The 16,319-nt window shown below is 37.8% G+C and overlaps 1 long non-coding RNA gene across 1 annotated transcript in view; it reads left to right on the top strand.

Moving 5' to 3' along the window:
* Positions 1–6,229: 6,229 nt before the first annotated feature.
* Positions 6,230–16,319, top strand: part of LOC112662984 (uncharacterized) — a 109,437-nt gene continuing 99,347 nt past the window's right edge. Inside the window, exon 1 of the long non-coding RNA XR_003138977.3 lies at positions 6,230–6,732. This is a non-coding gene — a long non-coding RNA (uncharacterized LOC112662984). The remainder of the gene's footprint in view (positions 6,733–16,319) is intronic.

The following is a 16,319-nucleotide window of genomic DNA, read 5'->3' as shown; positions in this document are numbered from 1 at the left end:
CTGATGGACACTTTTAATACAAATTGCCTCCTTGAGTGAGGGTAAAAACAAGTGAAACAAGATGAAAAGAAAAAGCTAAGCTTAAGTTAGAGATTGTTTTCTTTCTTTCTCTTTTTTGAGCTCATTTTCTTTTTTATTTACTTTTAAAAAATAATATTCACATTCTTGTTCTCCTTCTAGTTATTATTTTATATTATGTTAAAGTTAGGCATAGGGACAGCGTGGTAAACATTAAACTGGGTTACCAAAGTGGTTACATAATGCTGATTCTTGAGCTATTTAAAAATAGACAGTACTTTTCTAAGTTGCTTGGTTTAGGTGCTAATCTGCCTGGAGGCAGGGAGATAGGCAGGGTGACCTCAGAAGGACTCCTCCAGCCAAGGCTTCTCATTTCTGCACTCACCATTCAACGCAATTGCAAACTTAGATGATCTAGTAGCACCACGTGACCAAGGAGGCAAAGGATTCACATACTAGGTAGAGTGAAATCCTCTGACATCAATGTGTGTGATAAGGGGCAGCACCCTTTCTTTCTATACACCATGCAAAAATCAATTAATTTGGGGGCCTTTTCACTTTTTTTTGCCAATGTACATTTTGTTTAGAAGAAGATTCTGCAGCATAGAGCAATAATCCTTAAGATTAGTAGGAAAGGGTCTTCAAGGAACTAAGCTTTAAACTTTGACTTTCTTGATAAACCTCACTGATAATAAAATCCAAAGACCATAAAAATGTGAAGGGATGTTCTATAGGCAAATGTTGGCTGACTTTGTTTACAACAAAGGCCGCAGGGTTTCCCTCCTTTCATGATCTTTAACAATAGTTAAAGAATCATCATGAATACATCATGATCATCTACAAACAGGAAGATGTGGCCAACTCAAATCATAGTCTATAGTCTCAGATGTTCCAAAACATCTTTTATTCATTTTTTTAAAATGAAAAAAAATGAAAATCATTCTGACCCCATGGTTCCCTACCATCAGCTAGTGTGAAAAGTAATATTAAGTATTATTGGAATTGGCTTGCCCAGAGGTGTGCAACTGTCCTAGAGATTCTTTAGTGTCATGGCACTCGACATGTCCATAGGACCATTGGCCATTGGCATCCATCCACAGTGCCAATAAGATGCACTTATAAGATATGTCCCATTGAACCATAGGACTTATCTTTCATGCCTTGGTTCTTTGCTTGGGAAAAAAATAATTTTGGGAAAGCTGAAAATCCCTGTTTCTGGTCTCTTAGCTTTTTAGAAACACCATAAAACCATTGCTTTTCAGTTTTTGTTGATCAACTGAGATATTGATACCATGACCTAAAAGTACCCATTTCTTTTGTAGTATAGCTGGAAGGTATTTCTTCAGTCTTCAATGTCTTTATAGCCTTAGTAAAATCTCTTTATCTTTCTTCTTCCTGTCCTTGAAGACATTCACTTACATAATTATTTAAAAGTTTTTATAAGTGACAGGAAAGGGATTTTAACTCTAAATGGCTTCTGATTTCCACTCTGTAAACATCTGTGACTAAGGACCTGTCTTCTAGCTTGTAATGAAGGAATCAGAAAAGAGAGGAAGAGCCAGTACAAGTTAACCTCTCAGTAAATTATTCTTGCACAAAAACATTGTGTCAGGAAAGGAAAAGAAAGAGAAAGAAAGAACATTTGGTTCAGTTTAAAAGGACTAAGAGAATATAATAACAGCATCTTAATAGTTCATATTCCCTTCTTGACTGTTTTCAACTATATTATCCAGCCAAATCAGAACTGCACACAACTCACCTTTTCTTTTGTAGGTATGCTTTAAAAAGTACTAGGACAGGAAAAACCTAATGCAGGTTTTCATTGAGGTAAATCACCCAAAAATATCTATTTGCAGTGGAGTGAAAAGCCCTTCTATGCTGAAAGCAGGCATGTTTCCAGCCAGTCTTCTTTAGCTGCAATGCAGTGGACCATTTTCTCAATACTTTATACCAAAATGTTGGGATTGGCCGTGATGGTTTGGCTGCTGAGACAGAACCACCCATGGATGGGTACCCATCTGTTAGCAGCAGAAGTAGCTGGGGAAAGCTTGGTGGTGGCCAGGATCCTGTGCTTGATGAGCTTTGTCTATACCTGGGAAAAGAAGTTACCACTAAGCAGGTAAGTGCAAAAAGAAGTACAGCTGCCAACACTCAGGTTTGCACTCTAGTCATGTGAGCTGGGTCAAAGAAGTCTTCTGATTATATTTCTTGAAGGTTTTCAATGTAATGTGGACCAACAGGCACAACAGAAAGAGATAAATCTTTGGCTGCCATGAGCAGAATGCTTTTTAGGAGAGAAGAGGAGGGAAAAGAGAGAAAATACGATGAAAGCAAGAGATTACAAGCAGCCTACTATTTACCACTGACTGACTGAGGCTGAGATCGAAGGAGAGGTAGTCAAGGTTGAATGAAGGTCAGAAAGGAATGCAGGTCTGAACGGAGTCTTGCTCTGAGGTGAGGGTAATGTAGTCCTGACTCTCCAAGATCAAGACATCAGCCTGACAGAGTTCTTAAGACCCTACTGCGCTTTGTGAATAGTGAGTCTAGATGTTAAAAAGGTAAGGACACTAACTTTAAGATACTCTAATAATTGTTCTTTGTCAGGAAGACTCTGAAGAATATATTTCTCTAAAAATGGTTGAACCTATCCAGACCAGGGATTGGCATACTTTTTTTCTATAAATGTCTAGACACTAAACATTTTAGGATTTGCAGGGTACATATATATTAGCAAAAACCCGCCACACTGCCCCCCTTCTCGCTTACCTCCCTGCTCCCTCCCCCTGCCCTCCCCCTTACCACTGGTTGCATATTCTGTGTTTATTTTTATTTATTTTGTTTACAACTCTTTTAAAAATGTGAAAACCATTCTTAATTTGAGAGCTTTACAAAACCAGGCCCTGGACAGAGTTTTTCAGCCCCTAATCTAGAGCATTTCAAACCTAGACTGTATGAGGCCTTAAAAATACACATGGTTAGGAGGATACAGTGAGGAATGAGAATGGAAGGAAAGCCAGAAAATTCTGGAAGGCCACACTTCAGGGGCAAGTGGGGCACAACTAGTGCTATGCCAGCTCCTTTCAAATGCACAGAGCATCTTGGTTTTCATAGCATGAAAGACAGCACAGAAGCAACAGCCCCAAACTGAGGAGACAACTCTATGCACATTGATGAAGGGAAGGTCAGATGTTGTAATAGACATACAACATCAGGTTGGCTGTAGGTCTCTTATTCACAGGGTGATCTAGTTAATTTCAATTCTCATCTTTTCATTTAAAATTCCCATCACATATTTTTGCTGGCATCTCATCAGGCACAGATAAACCTGAGTCTGGGTGGACCCTACATTTCCTACTCGAAAAATGAGCATCCTGACAGAAATTATCCTCCTGGAATTAGCCCATTTTCCTTCTTTTTGTCACTCAAATCACATTTTTCCCACTGTTCAATTAAAGACCCAACAAAATTCCATATTTTCTTTTCCTTCTCTAGACAAGTCAACTAACTTTTTTACCTGAATTTGAAGATGACTCCTCTCTGTATCTTTTCTTGTCTGCCATATGCAACTGTAGTTTGTGAGGCCCAGTACAAAATAAAGACTCTGTTCAAATATTATCAAGAATTTCAGGGTAACATCAAAGCATTAAACTAAGCCTAGGACCATTCTAAGCCTGGGGCCACATGCCACTGCACACATACCATGTCCTTGAACCTGGCCCTGAATGGAACTCATGACACCTATCTGCTCTAATAAGCATCAAATAGAAAGATGTATATGAAAATAGTAAAGCACAATGTGAAAAAGTATTTTAGCAGCCTTTGTTAAATCTCTCAATAAAGAATTTGTTGTTCAACCTCTTTAAATGTTTTCACAATTTTTTTGAAACTATTTTTATCTCCCAGTTTTGTAGATAAACTAAAAATTAGGAAACCAACCTTTCATTTCTTCTAATCCTCCTTCCTCTAGGCTCATGTCTAACACGTTGTCATCTGACAAGTATTCAATAAATGGGCTATCTAATATCTAAATGGTCAGAGAAAAAAATTCTCTTGTGATGTGTTTAGATTCAGGCAATATGGAAATGCACTCAACTTTTTATGTTTTTGATCATAAAATTTTTATAACCTTTTCTAGAATTAAATTAATATAAACACCTCTGTTTATATTTGACTTAATTTTTTACAGTAGTGTAAATATTAAACAAGTTCTTCTCAACAGTCAGAGGGAATTACTGTAGTTCATTTATTGTGTTATTTAGATGAAATAAAACTCAATGACTAATGAAATTACTGGCCCCATTAAAGCAGGTATTTGGTGTGGGTTTCTGTGAAAGTGATTCCTATCCAAACACCACAAGTCTATTTGAGAGGTTGAGGAAGGAACTAAATAAACCAAAGTAACTTTCAGTTCGTTTAAATCAGTTATGTGCAAATAAGAATGTAGCTAGTGTCAAAGGTCTATGTTTGTCAGGAGAAAATTGCTTTTTCCCTTTTAATGCTTGTCGGCAGAATTGCTGAAGCACACAATAACCATTCAAAGTCTAATTTGCTATTAAATACAAATGAGCTATAAATATAGACTAGCAATTCCTTTTCAATAATCCTATCGGCTTTCCTGATTCTGTTATTGCTTTATTATTATTATTACTATTATTATTATTATTATTCTGTAGCCTGCCTCAGGAATAATTTCAAACGGGTATCTGCAAACACAGGAATTTTAACGCAGTGTAGACTAGTTGGAGGTGCTGTTAAAAGCAAGTACTGGTAATCATTTCCATATTGCTAATGCTTTGAAGAAATAAGGCAGTTGTATGTATCAGAGACCTGCAGGATTTATATCAATTTAGAATGTTCAGGTTCTTAAATTAATAAAACTCTTTTGTGAGGTCTTTTTAAAATACAACATGAGTGTGCTTTCCACATTTAAAGATTAATATCAATAATTTAGAGTGTGGAAAATTCCTTCCTTAACATAGATTAAGAAATAAAAATACAAACACCTGAAGACCTTAATTTTTTTATTTTTTGTTTTTTTTATCTTGGTCTCTAGAACTCAAGGGATATAAAGGTAGTGAAAGTGCTTTCCTCCCAATATATTTATTGAGCATTTTAAAAGTATAGAACTGTATGGTGCATTTCCATAATGTCACAGAAGTAAAAGAGATGGTGCTTGTCTTCATAGAGTTTAAAATCTCACTGGAGTGACAAAACAGGCCAAATAAAAGCTAAATAACCTTTTCAAGTGGTGGAAAAATTTAAATGTCAAATAAGTGAGTCAGTCATATTTGTGACAATTCTGAAGTAGATGCTTTCCAATTTACCTTAAGCAGTTAGCAAAGTGGCCATTTGCATCTGTTATTGGATACAAATTCATCTCTTTTCATTTTTTGTACTTCACTTTTAGATACTCATATTTTTTGGACATATGGACATTTTCCAGACATATGGGCAATTTACTTAAAAAATATTATGTGTCCATTACTCCGGCCCCCCCTTTCATAATGTCTGTCTATTGCATTACCAGTCAGGTTAGATAAGTTTGTAGGAAGCAAGAATAATATTTACCGAGTTTCTTTCCTGTAAAATCTAGCCTAGAGACTTTTGAATTCCTGACATTTTTCCTCCCTCTCCTTTTGGAGTAGGCATCACGACAGTGACCATGAAGAACTGTTAAAACGAATTCAGCCTAACTCCCAAAACAACTGCTCCAAAACCCAGCTTTCCCATGGGTTGTGCTTATTTTGTAATGGTCATAGGACACACACACACACACACACACACACACACACACAGAATGGCATCAGAGGCTATCTGGGAGGAATTTTTCAGGGCAGTCCTCTCAAGTGACAGAACTCGAGGAACTGACTCGTGAGCTTGACGCCTTTTCCTCCAGGACAGGTGGTGCGTGGGGCGGGAAACAGCGCCTCGCAGGAGCCCAGCACTCTTACCGGGGGATCCTGGGAGTTCCCACGTGACGTGACGTTCCCTTTCCGTGGGATCTTGGGAGTTCCCACGTGATGTGGCATTCTCTTCCCACGGGATCTTGGGAGTTCCCACGTTACATGGCATTCTCTTCCCGCGGGATCTTGGGAGTTCCCACGTGACGTGGCGTTCTCTTCCCGTGGGATCTTGGGAGTTCCCACGTGACGTGGCGTTCTCTTCCCGTGGGATCCTGGGAGTTCCCACGTGACGTGCCGTTCATAGCCTTCCAGGCAGCTGCTGGGGCAGCAGGACGGTATTGGCTGCAGTTGCCGGTCTGACCTTGTTTCGAAAGCTTGAGGAATGAGGAACCTGGACTGTGGAACCTGGAGTTGGATGGCGCTTGGAGGGCTGGCTGCCCGGTTATTCCGCGGTTCCAGCTCCGAGTAAAAGAACCCCGGAAGTGAGGTGTGCTGAGGCGGCAGTCAGCGGCGGCCCCGTCCTGGGCTTACGGGTTTATTTGAGCGGTTCCCTCAAACTTTTATTCACATATTCCACGTGCATCTGTGGGAGACTCACTGGCTGGGTCTGCGGGGACGATGCGGAGCTGGACAGTTTCGGGCAGCTGCGGGGGCGGGGGGTGCCTTCAGTCCTGTCCTGGAGACAGACATGTAACCAATTAACTGTAACACAGAGGCAAGTCCATCCGGCGATGAAGAATGTACTTCGGAGGCTCAGGAGCAGGACTGATGAATTCTTCATGGAGAGGTCAGGAAAATCATTACAGAGGAGGTAATATTTTGAAATAGGTTTGGAAGAAGGAGTGGAATTTCACCTAGCAAAGATTAATGGCATTTCAGTTCCGACTGAATCATGCGGGGCACAGGCAGGAGACCTGAAACGACGTGATCTTTTTCTTGATTCTAAGTCTGAAAGTTTCCTTTATTGATAATCTGGGCTTTCTAAGCCTAGGAGAAAAGGATTTAAGAAAAATGGGTGGGTCTGGGAGGGGGCGGTCAGAGAGGAAGTAAAGGTCTGTGTCCACCCGGGATGTCCCATTCTGGTTCCGGGTGGGACGCACTTGCACTTTTGCCTTCTGCTGCCTAGACTTCTTCCAGAGGGGTGGGCCAGGTGGCAGCAAAGTAGGATGAGAAGGTACTGGCTCCTAGAAACCCAGCCCTTGAGTGTGACACCAGAAGGAGGCACAGGGAGGAGATCATTCATCAGGTCGGTTGTATCATCAAAAAGACCATCCGTTTCTGCTTCCTAGAAGGTCGGAGCCCTCAGGCTTTTTCTACTCTTTTGGAGCCTCATTTCACCTTTTCCTAACAAATTGTGTTGTTTGCTGGAGTTAGCCAGAGTTGCTTTTTGTTGTTTGCAATTCTGGTAGAGTGAGGAATGAGAGAACTTCCTCCAGCAAGCTAGAAGGAGGTGAGGACAAGTTATGACTAGTTATGTGTAGAAGCTTAGAAGGGATGAGGTTATGGCTAAGTCAACCTTAAGGTGAAGGCTTGAAGCAAAATCGTGGCCAACCAAGGTGGTAGTTGCTGTTTACTGGAGTCTCCTGTTTAATTTTCCTTTTGTCTATTATAAAGCCCGTTTAGTGGCTCCTGATTAGAGCTGTGGAACTGTATATGAGGCTCAGGTATGCATTAGATGCCTCTATTGAATAACTCAACATGCAGCCTTGATGAATGCTGATAGTCTTTACATAAAAAAAAAAAATCGTCTCTAAGTTTTGGTGCAGTTTAGCATAACTCGCTGAAATAATTTCAAAATAAAGCTAGAGATTATGAATTAAATGTGTAATTTCTCTCAAAACTTTAGCACTTACTGGCTTTCATTTTTCCTCTGACTCTTCCAGACAGACTAAATGAGTCTAAATGTGACTTTCATCACTGTTAATTTGTCTTAAATCAATTTTTGATTGAGTCATTAGTTATTAATGTCATTGTAATTTTTTTCCTTCTGTTGGGATTCCAGTTTGGAACAAAAATCTCTATTATGTTTGTCTTAAATTGTTTGGGTGGCTTTTGAGTAAATGCATGCATACAAAGGGGTGGAACTTTTAAACATATACAAGTAACAAGCAAAGCTAGCCATTTGAAAGTAACCTGCTAACTGCTATGTATTTGCCAGTTTAGAGAATAATTTACCTTAGTTTATACAAATATGCTTTGTTTTCCAACAAAATTTATTAAAAAGGTAGCTGTAGGAAATTCCCAGTGTAGAGTGGGTCTTTATAAAGGCAATTCCTTTGTTGATTAAATGTGTTCCTTTCATAGACAGTTATTTTTCACTTAAAGAGACCGAATTGTTTTTACCACATAGATTTAAGTTAATTTTGGGGGCATACTTTTTATTTATTGCATGATGTGATGCATCAACGTTTCGCTGAATGCCTACTCATTATGAAATGCTTTTGCAGATGTAAAAATTGAACAAGGCACAATCTTGTCCTCAGGATACTGTGTAGTAGGAAAAAAATATGAATCAATTGATTATAACACATGAGAATGTGACATCTCATAAGACAGCTGAGCATATACAGTAGTGACTCAGAAAAGGCTAAAAAACATTGGATTGAGGTAATTAGAAATGACTTATTGAAAGGAATCACATTTGAAATTGTCCTTAAAGGAATGGTAGGTTTTCCTCTAGTAGAGAAAGGAGAATAGACAGTCTAAAAGGAGAGCACTAAACAGGCTCTCTTTTGGTAGTTATAACCTGACAGGTATTGGTAAGGTAAGAGAGAAGTTGAGACATTTAATGTGTATCTCAGGCAAGCTTTCTTTGCCATGGGTCCCAGCATTTGTAAGGGAATAGAATAGTGTCATAACACGATCACCATCAATACCTCCCTGTCATCTCTCCTAATTCTATCCACAACATCTGTGCACACTGGATTTAGCATATAAGAATAAGCAGATTTTTCCTAGCCTTGCCACAGACCAAATCCTAACAAGTTGGATTCAATTTGAGGATACTGCTTAGGGACAAAGAATGTACAACATTTGGATTGAGGACCGCCGGGGTGGTTCAGCGATTTAGCGCAGGCTTCAGCCCAGGGGCTGACCCTGGAGACCTGGGATTGAGTCCCACGTGGGCTTCCTGCATGGAGCCTGCTTCTGCCTCTGCCTGTGTCTCTGCCTCTCTCTTTCTGTATCTCTCATGAATAAATAAATAAAATCTTAAAAAAAAACAAAACACTTGGATTGAAAATACAGAGTGTTTTAAAAAATTATTAAAGGGAAGCTTGTTTTGTTGTTTATTTTTAATTGGGCAGGGTCACTATGAGCCTGGAAAGTCAAATGCATGACATATCTCAGGATTTTGTAGGCAGATTCATGTTAAGATTTGTGATTCAGAAAGACTCATTCATCAACAAAACGTTGGTTGTATTGGAGGGGAACAATAATAGGAGTGGTTAATATTTGATGTGTTTCCATTTAGACAATATCAAAACACTAAGCATCAAAGCTCTATAATACAGATCTCATTTTGTCTAGCATATTATAGTTCATAATGGATCTTTCTGTGCATTTCCTTATTTCATCCTTATAATATTATAAGGTGGGAAAGATAGCTTGCTCTCCTTTAAGATAAATACTGAGACTTGAAAATAAGAATTGAACTAGTTACTGAACTAGTTAATGGTGGAGACAAATTGCTAAATTGCAAATCTAGCTCCATTTTTCCTATTCTCTTTCCTCCAGAAATATTCTATGTGTTTACAATCATATTTATGTGTCTTTTCCACACAAAGTATCTTGTTTTCACTTAACAGCACTTGGGAGGGCATTCCATAATATTACATCCTTTTAAATGACAGAGTAATTTGCCTTGGTACAGATGTAGCATGATTTATGTAGCCAATCCCTTGTAATCACATTTAGAGTTTTGCTGGCCTTTTGCTAATATAATCAATGATGAAATGAATGTTTATTCACACTGTCATTTGTGTACATGAACTAGTCTATCTGCAGGTGAAAATTATTTTTAAAACGCAAGTTCTGCGATCCTTTTTAGTTAATGGCTTTCAGCTAAGTGAGTTAGTAGTTCGTTTTTATGCTGTGTTTTAGTAGCAATAAATACATGGCTGGTAGAACATTTTTAGCTCAAAATTGCTATTTTTCCTGTCTTCCGTATGAAACCAATAAACTCTTGTGTTCAGCTTGAAGCATAAGACTGACAGCGAGCATCACATAGTTATTTTGGCCATCCTAGCCTCCTTATACAACAGGTTGAAAGTATATTACTTCGTGCTTCTCAAACTTCAATGTATAAAGAAATTATTTAGAGATGTTGTTAAAGTGCAGGCAGTGCATCAATGGAGCTGGTATGGGGCCTGAGTCCCATATTTCTAACAAGCTATAGTGTCGACTAGACCACAGGGTACTGAGCAAAAAGGATCTATGGTGAACTGTGGGTGTTGGAAGGATTTGGTGGGACAGTGGGCCAGAAACAAAAAGCTGGGTTTTAGATTTAACTTTCCTACCCATTTGAACTATAGCTTTTCCAACTGGCCAGTGAAGTCTCTACCCATCTGTTAAATCGGTATAAAAATTCCAGTGTGCTCAACATGTATCAGAGAGTTGAATTGAGACTTACTAGGAATACACACACATTTGATTTGTGACATGCTGGAGAGTTAAACAAACGTGCAGAGACAATAATAGTGATTTTGTATGGCACCTTCTGAAAAAAGATTATATATGTTAAATCTTAACATGAAAAAAATGTAACCGCATACAAAAGTATGAAAGTAGAGTTCAACCCTATGGATATTATTGCATAGAAAAAAAAAAAAAGAAACTAGAGGAAAGGAATTGCTATTAGCAATTATCTGTGGGAGAAAGAATTATAGTTGCAGATTTTCCTCATATTTATGATAGTTATAGTTTTATGGATTCTATAAATGAGTATGTATGACTTTTATAATAAAGAAAATCAATTAAAACTTAAATAGAAAATGTGATCATTCTTCTTTGGGATTTGAGATACATTGTTTGGGATTATAGATTTGGGATGCATTGTTGTTGCAAGTCATCATAACAAAAAGAGATAATGATGAGCTAATATTTATTGAATTTTAACTATGTACCCAACATTGAGTGTAGACCTTAAGTATGTGAACTCTTTAGTATAGCTCTGTAAGTTAGCCCCATGATAGCATCCCTAAGCTTCAGAACGAGGTCTTTTTAATGTACAAATAAATTCTCATTTCCCTGTGTGAAACACTCCATCATCTCTCACCTTTTCATCGTCTGTAAAGTCTGGTGGAAAGCTAGCCTCAGCCTGTCACCTACCACATACCTTCTTAACAGTTCTGGTCCAGCTACAGTGTCCTTTGTTTCTGTTCCTAAAATCCCATTAACTTCATTCTCATCTTGGAGCCCTTGAACCAGCTACTGCATCTGCCAGGATACTTTACCTCCCCAGCATGTACAATTTAGATACCTGTTCACTTGTGGCCTTGTCAAAAATAGTTTGATGGGGTTCAGAATATGCTATTCCAGAATATGGCTCCTTGGCATATTGAATATTTGAAGCTGAAGGAATCTGAGAAATAGTAGTACCAGTGAGGACTCTCTGGCCTCCCCTTTCTCTCCTGAAGCAGGTCATAAGATCACATGTGAGAGGTGTCTTTCTTATACCTGGAGAAAAGGAGCATTGTCTCCAAAGACAGTAATGCCAAGGAGAATCTGAACTAGGAGGCCTTGCTAAGTTTTCCCCAGTTTACTATCCTTAGCTTATACCCTTTTGCCTTATCACATCTTTGCATGACTTTTCCATTCTTCATCAAACACGGTATAAAAATGTTCAGGTTTAACTGTCTCTTTAGGTCTTCATTTCCTTTTGAAGGCTCTTGTGTCATGCAGAACTCACATTAAATAAATATGTATGCTCATCTCTTGCTAATCTGGTTTTTTGTTGTTGTTGTTGTTTTATGTTTTTTTTTTTTTGGCCAGTCCTATTTACAAGGTTCCATCCTTGGTTCCCAGGGAACCTTAGAATAGGAAAAAGAATCTCTTCTTTCCTTCATGGCCTTACTTTTGAAGATAACATTCCGTTCTCCTTAGTGCTCTTATAGTGTGTGTGTATGCATGCGTGCGTGCTTATCTAAGTTATAGGAGTTAGAGCCATTTAAAATGGAGTGATTTGTTTGCTTTGATATCTTTACACTCCACAAAAATGCGAACTTCTGGAGATCTCAGGGACTTTATTTGCCTAATAAAGTCTGGATTTGCTGGACTCAGAACCTGTGCTGGCCTTTGCTTATCATGGCTTCCAGTCAGTGTAGGACCCAGCTTACCATGCATGTGTGCATTTGGTGCAGTCCTTGGGAAAGCTCAAATGTGCTATGTTTCCAATGGAAGTGTATTGTCAGGATCAAGAAGGTAGGGTAATAGAGAATAACTTACTTGATCATCTCAAATGTTGTATTTCAACATTACTGGGGTGTAGAGAAATAAAGGTGGTGGAGAGAAGAGCATAGAGTCTGAACATTTGTAATACCTCCTTGCATTCACCTTGCCATGTTGGTGTCAGGAATATACGTGCTCTGCATACTTCTGGATAAAAACAATTTTAAAAATTGCTTATTCTTAACATTTGAAATACTTTCAGGCAGAATTAGTAAATCCAGTTGCCTTTAAATTTGGAATATCCTCCTCTTACCCTTTGGTGTGTTCTGAGTACTATACAGCATGAAAATGGATAGCTGAATATAATAAAAATTCTACTTAGGTTGTTTAGGGAAAGAGTTGACAAAACTCCAGTGAAAAAACTATCGTAATTGCGACTCTTGTATTCAGAAAACACATTGCTCGTTGGGTTTTCTGGGGCCTCTGGGATGCTCTAGAATAGAAATAATTCCTTCTAAACCTTATGGTGTACACACTAGGGATACTGATGAAATTTTAATATAAAAAGAGCTTTGTAGATATATTTAGGAGGTGATTCTTATATTTATAGGTCTTGAAGTGAGTTGACCAGGGGAAGAATTTTTTTTACCTATATTTAAATCTGTGGTTTGTAGTAGAATAGAGGAAAGAAACTTTAAGGTAAAAAAAAAGGAGAGGAAAATTGATGGCTATAGGACTGTTTCCTTGAAACTCAGAAATCTCCAAACAAAAAGTTTCAAGCAGTGGAAGGTACCTTTGCCTTTCTGCAGTGGACATCACTTCAGATTTCATTCAAAAATGAGTTTCAACCAGCCTGTTTCCTTTAATTAGCAGCATAAGAAAAATGAAGAGTGCTAACATTAATTTAACAAGAATCGATAGACCGGCTCTCCAAAGTATACCAGATAGTGGACTCCCATATTTCAGAGCTGAATGATAAATTTAGTATCTATCACAATATCAGTTTCCCTTGGCTTAGTAAATTGCCTTAAGAATTATGGGTTATTATTTTAAAGATTTTATTTATTTATTCATGAGAGACAGAAACATAGAGGGAGAAGCAGGTTCCCTGCAGGGATCCTGATGTGGAATTCGATTCCAGGACCTCAGGATCATTGCCTGAGCTGAAGGCAGATGCTCAACCACTGAGCCACCCAGGTGCCTCAGCATTATGGATTTTTTTTTAAATCATGATGGGATGTATCTTCTAGACAGTTCTTAAAGCCTTCACAATCCATAAGACACAATAAAATTCTCAGGTTTTTTTTTTTTTTTCTGCAAATCCTCCATTAAATTCAATAAACCTTTCTCATAGTCTTTAAACATCTAATAAGACATTGGTGGTTGTAATTGCCTTGAAGATAAGTCATTTGTATTAACCCACTTCAATTTGCTGCTGGTACAGTTTCTGTTGAAGAGTATACAAATTAGAATGCAAGATAATCATCTCCTAACCTATTCAGCAAAATAAAGTTTTAAACCTTAATGAAAGTTGTAGATAGACTCAGTCTTTGCAGCTTTTTTCAAAACAAGGCTTTTAAAGAATGTATTTACTACATGTGTCAAACAGATAATAATCTTGCCTCCCTATTACTGTTTTTACGACATTGAATGAAATAGAATAAGTATATAGGTTGGGATTGTCTTCAGTGGCAAGCAATTATAAAACCAGATAAATTGTGGTTTAAACACATAGAACTTACTTTTCTCATACAACAAGAAGTCTAGTAGGCTGACTGCTGTAGGTGCTCAGTGGTGCCATCAGAGACCCAGCTCTTATCTCTGTCTACTCTGCTGTCCAAAAGACTGTGGCTTTTGAGTTCACATTCTCAACATGGATGCTTCACTTCCTGATGCTGTATGTGTCTTTCAGATAGAAAGAATGGTGAAGAGTGGAGGACAAAAGCAGTGATGCCAGCTGAGTTTATCCCTTTCAAAAGTTTTGCTAGATGCTTCATTAGTTGATTTCCAATAACTTCTCATAGCAAGAAGTATGCTACTTAGTTTTCTCTTGCTGTAAGGTAGTTTTATGTCTCTGAATAGAAAAGTAAAAAGAAGGGGGTTGAAAATGGCTTTCAGATGTCAAATCAGCCTAGAGCCCGGCTCAGTTTTCACTAATGTGTCAAATGCCTATTAAGACAAGCGTGTTGACAATGGTGTTTGTAACTCTACTGTATAATTGATACCAGCAGTGTCTTAATTCAGATCCCATGTCTAATAAAATATAAATGATTTTAAATAAGAATGTAAGTAAACAATATAATAATGTATGCTGAATATTTACTGTGCAATACTCATTTTTTCTAAGTATTTTATATGCATTAACTGAATAAATCTTCACTATAACCTATGATATAGGTAAGGTAATTCCAGTATCTCCATTTTGTGGATCAATGGGCTGAGGCTTTCAGAGGATATGACAGGTGCAGAGCTTGGATTTTACATGGAGACAGTCTGGATCTGAAGTCCTTACTCTTAACCACTACACTAAACTGTATTATAAGACCATATCCTGTGACTTAAAAATTCATAGAACTTTGAATAATGTGAGAAATAAATTACTGAAACTTACCATATCAGTGGAAAAACTGGGCTCTGAGAAGAAATTGTGATAGACAGTGTCACTGAGCTTTTTCAATTACACATGGTTTGAATATGTAAGTGTGGATCCTTAGGTATAGTTAGTTCCCTATCCTTTTTCTCTCCAGTATGCAGCTTCCTCAGTTAAACCAGCTTAGCTGTGGATGGTCACACCCATTCCTAGAATGATTAATCACTGTTTCAAGTTTACTTACAACCTAAAAAGATCTATTTTTATCAAGTTGTAATTATGAGATTATTTCATCAAGCACCTAATTAGAATAATTCTTTATGTAAAAGAAAAAAATGTTTGGCAAGATCCTTTCATTTGAGATACATGTATTTTACATTGTGTCCTACCAAAAGGGCATGAAATCAGGCTGCTTCAGTATTAGTGGTGCTAAGTTTGATCATATGAATTAAGGTGGGCCAATTTTTTTTTCTAATTTTTATTTTTTAGAGAGAATGCAGGTGCACAGGGGTGGGGAGGGGCAAAGGGAGAGGGAGAGAGAAAATTTTAAGCAGGCTCCAAGCCCAGTGAAGAGCCCAATGGGAGATCATGACCTGAGCTGCAATCAAGAGTCAGATGCTTAAAGGGCTGAGTCACCCAGGTGCCCACACCAGATTTTTCTATTTCAAACTGTATTTTTTCCTTTGTAATGAATAAGTACCCTGGAAGAGGGTGAGAGATTTCCTTGGTACTAGACTGCTGGCTCTCTAACAACTTTTCATCTAATCTTTTTAGCATCTGTAGGTTGTCTTTTCCTTGATCAGTGATTCATTGGGCACTGTAGAATGGTGATTTTCTAATTCTTTCTTTCCATCTACAGTTATTGACTGGAAATTCCTATGAAGAAGCACTTTTTCTCATCAACCTGGCATAAAATACAGTTCTTTCTTTAAAAAAACAGGCTGAATGCTTATTTTCCTTTAATTAGAAGTTTTCAAAGTAAAATATTGATGTAATAATCACCTCCAGTGATCTGAAGAGTCTTAGTTTGTTTTTTGCTTTTGCTGTCCTCCCCCCCCCGACATTATTATGGGCCTATGAGATTTTATTTATTAAATATGTTCCAATCAATTAAATTTCCAGGAAATACAAGAAAGAATGAACACAATAAAAGACACAGAATGAGACAATTCCAGGTATAGAATGTTTTTCACAACACTGTCTTGGTCTGTCCAGAAAGTCAATATAATAAAAGAAGCAAACAAGTATAATACTTACCATAATAAAAAACAGAGGGACATAAAGAAATTCAGTGCATGAGTTTGAGAGTTGTAATTCAAATGGGTAAAATTTGAATGTGCACTATATATTAGGTATTAGAGAAAATTGTTGCTAATTATTTTTGTGATGTGGTGATGGTATTGTGGTTATGTAAGAGAACA

The sequence above is a fragment of the Canis lupus genome, chromosome 20, assembly GCF_003254725.2.
Source record: "Canis lupus dingo isolate Sandy chromosome 20, ASM325472v2, whole genome shotgun sequence".
In the NCBI taxonomy this organism is placed as follows: domain Eukaryota; kingdom Metazoa; phylum Chordata; class Mammalia; order Carnivora; family Canidae; genus Canis; species Canis lupus.
Note: the sequence above shows the minus strand (reverse complement) of the source record. Positions and strands in the feature narration are given on the sequence as shown.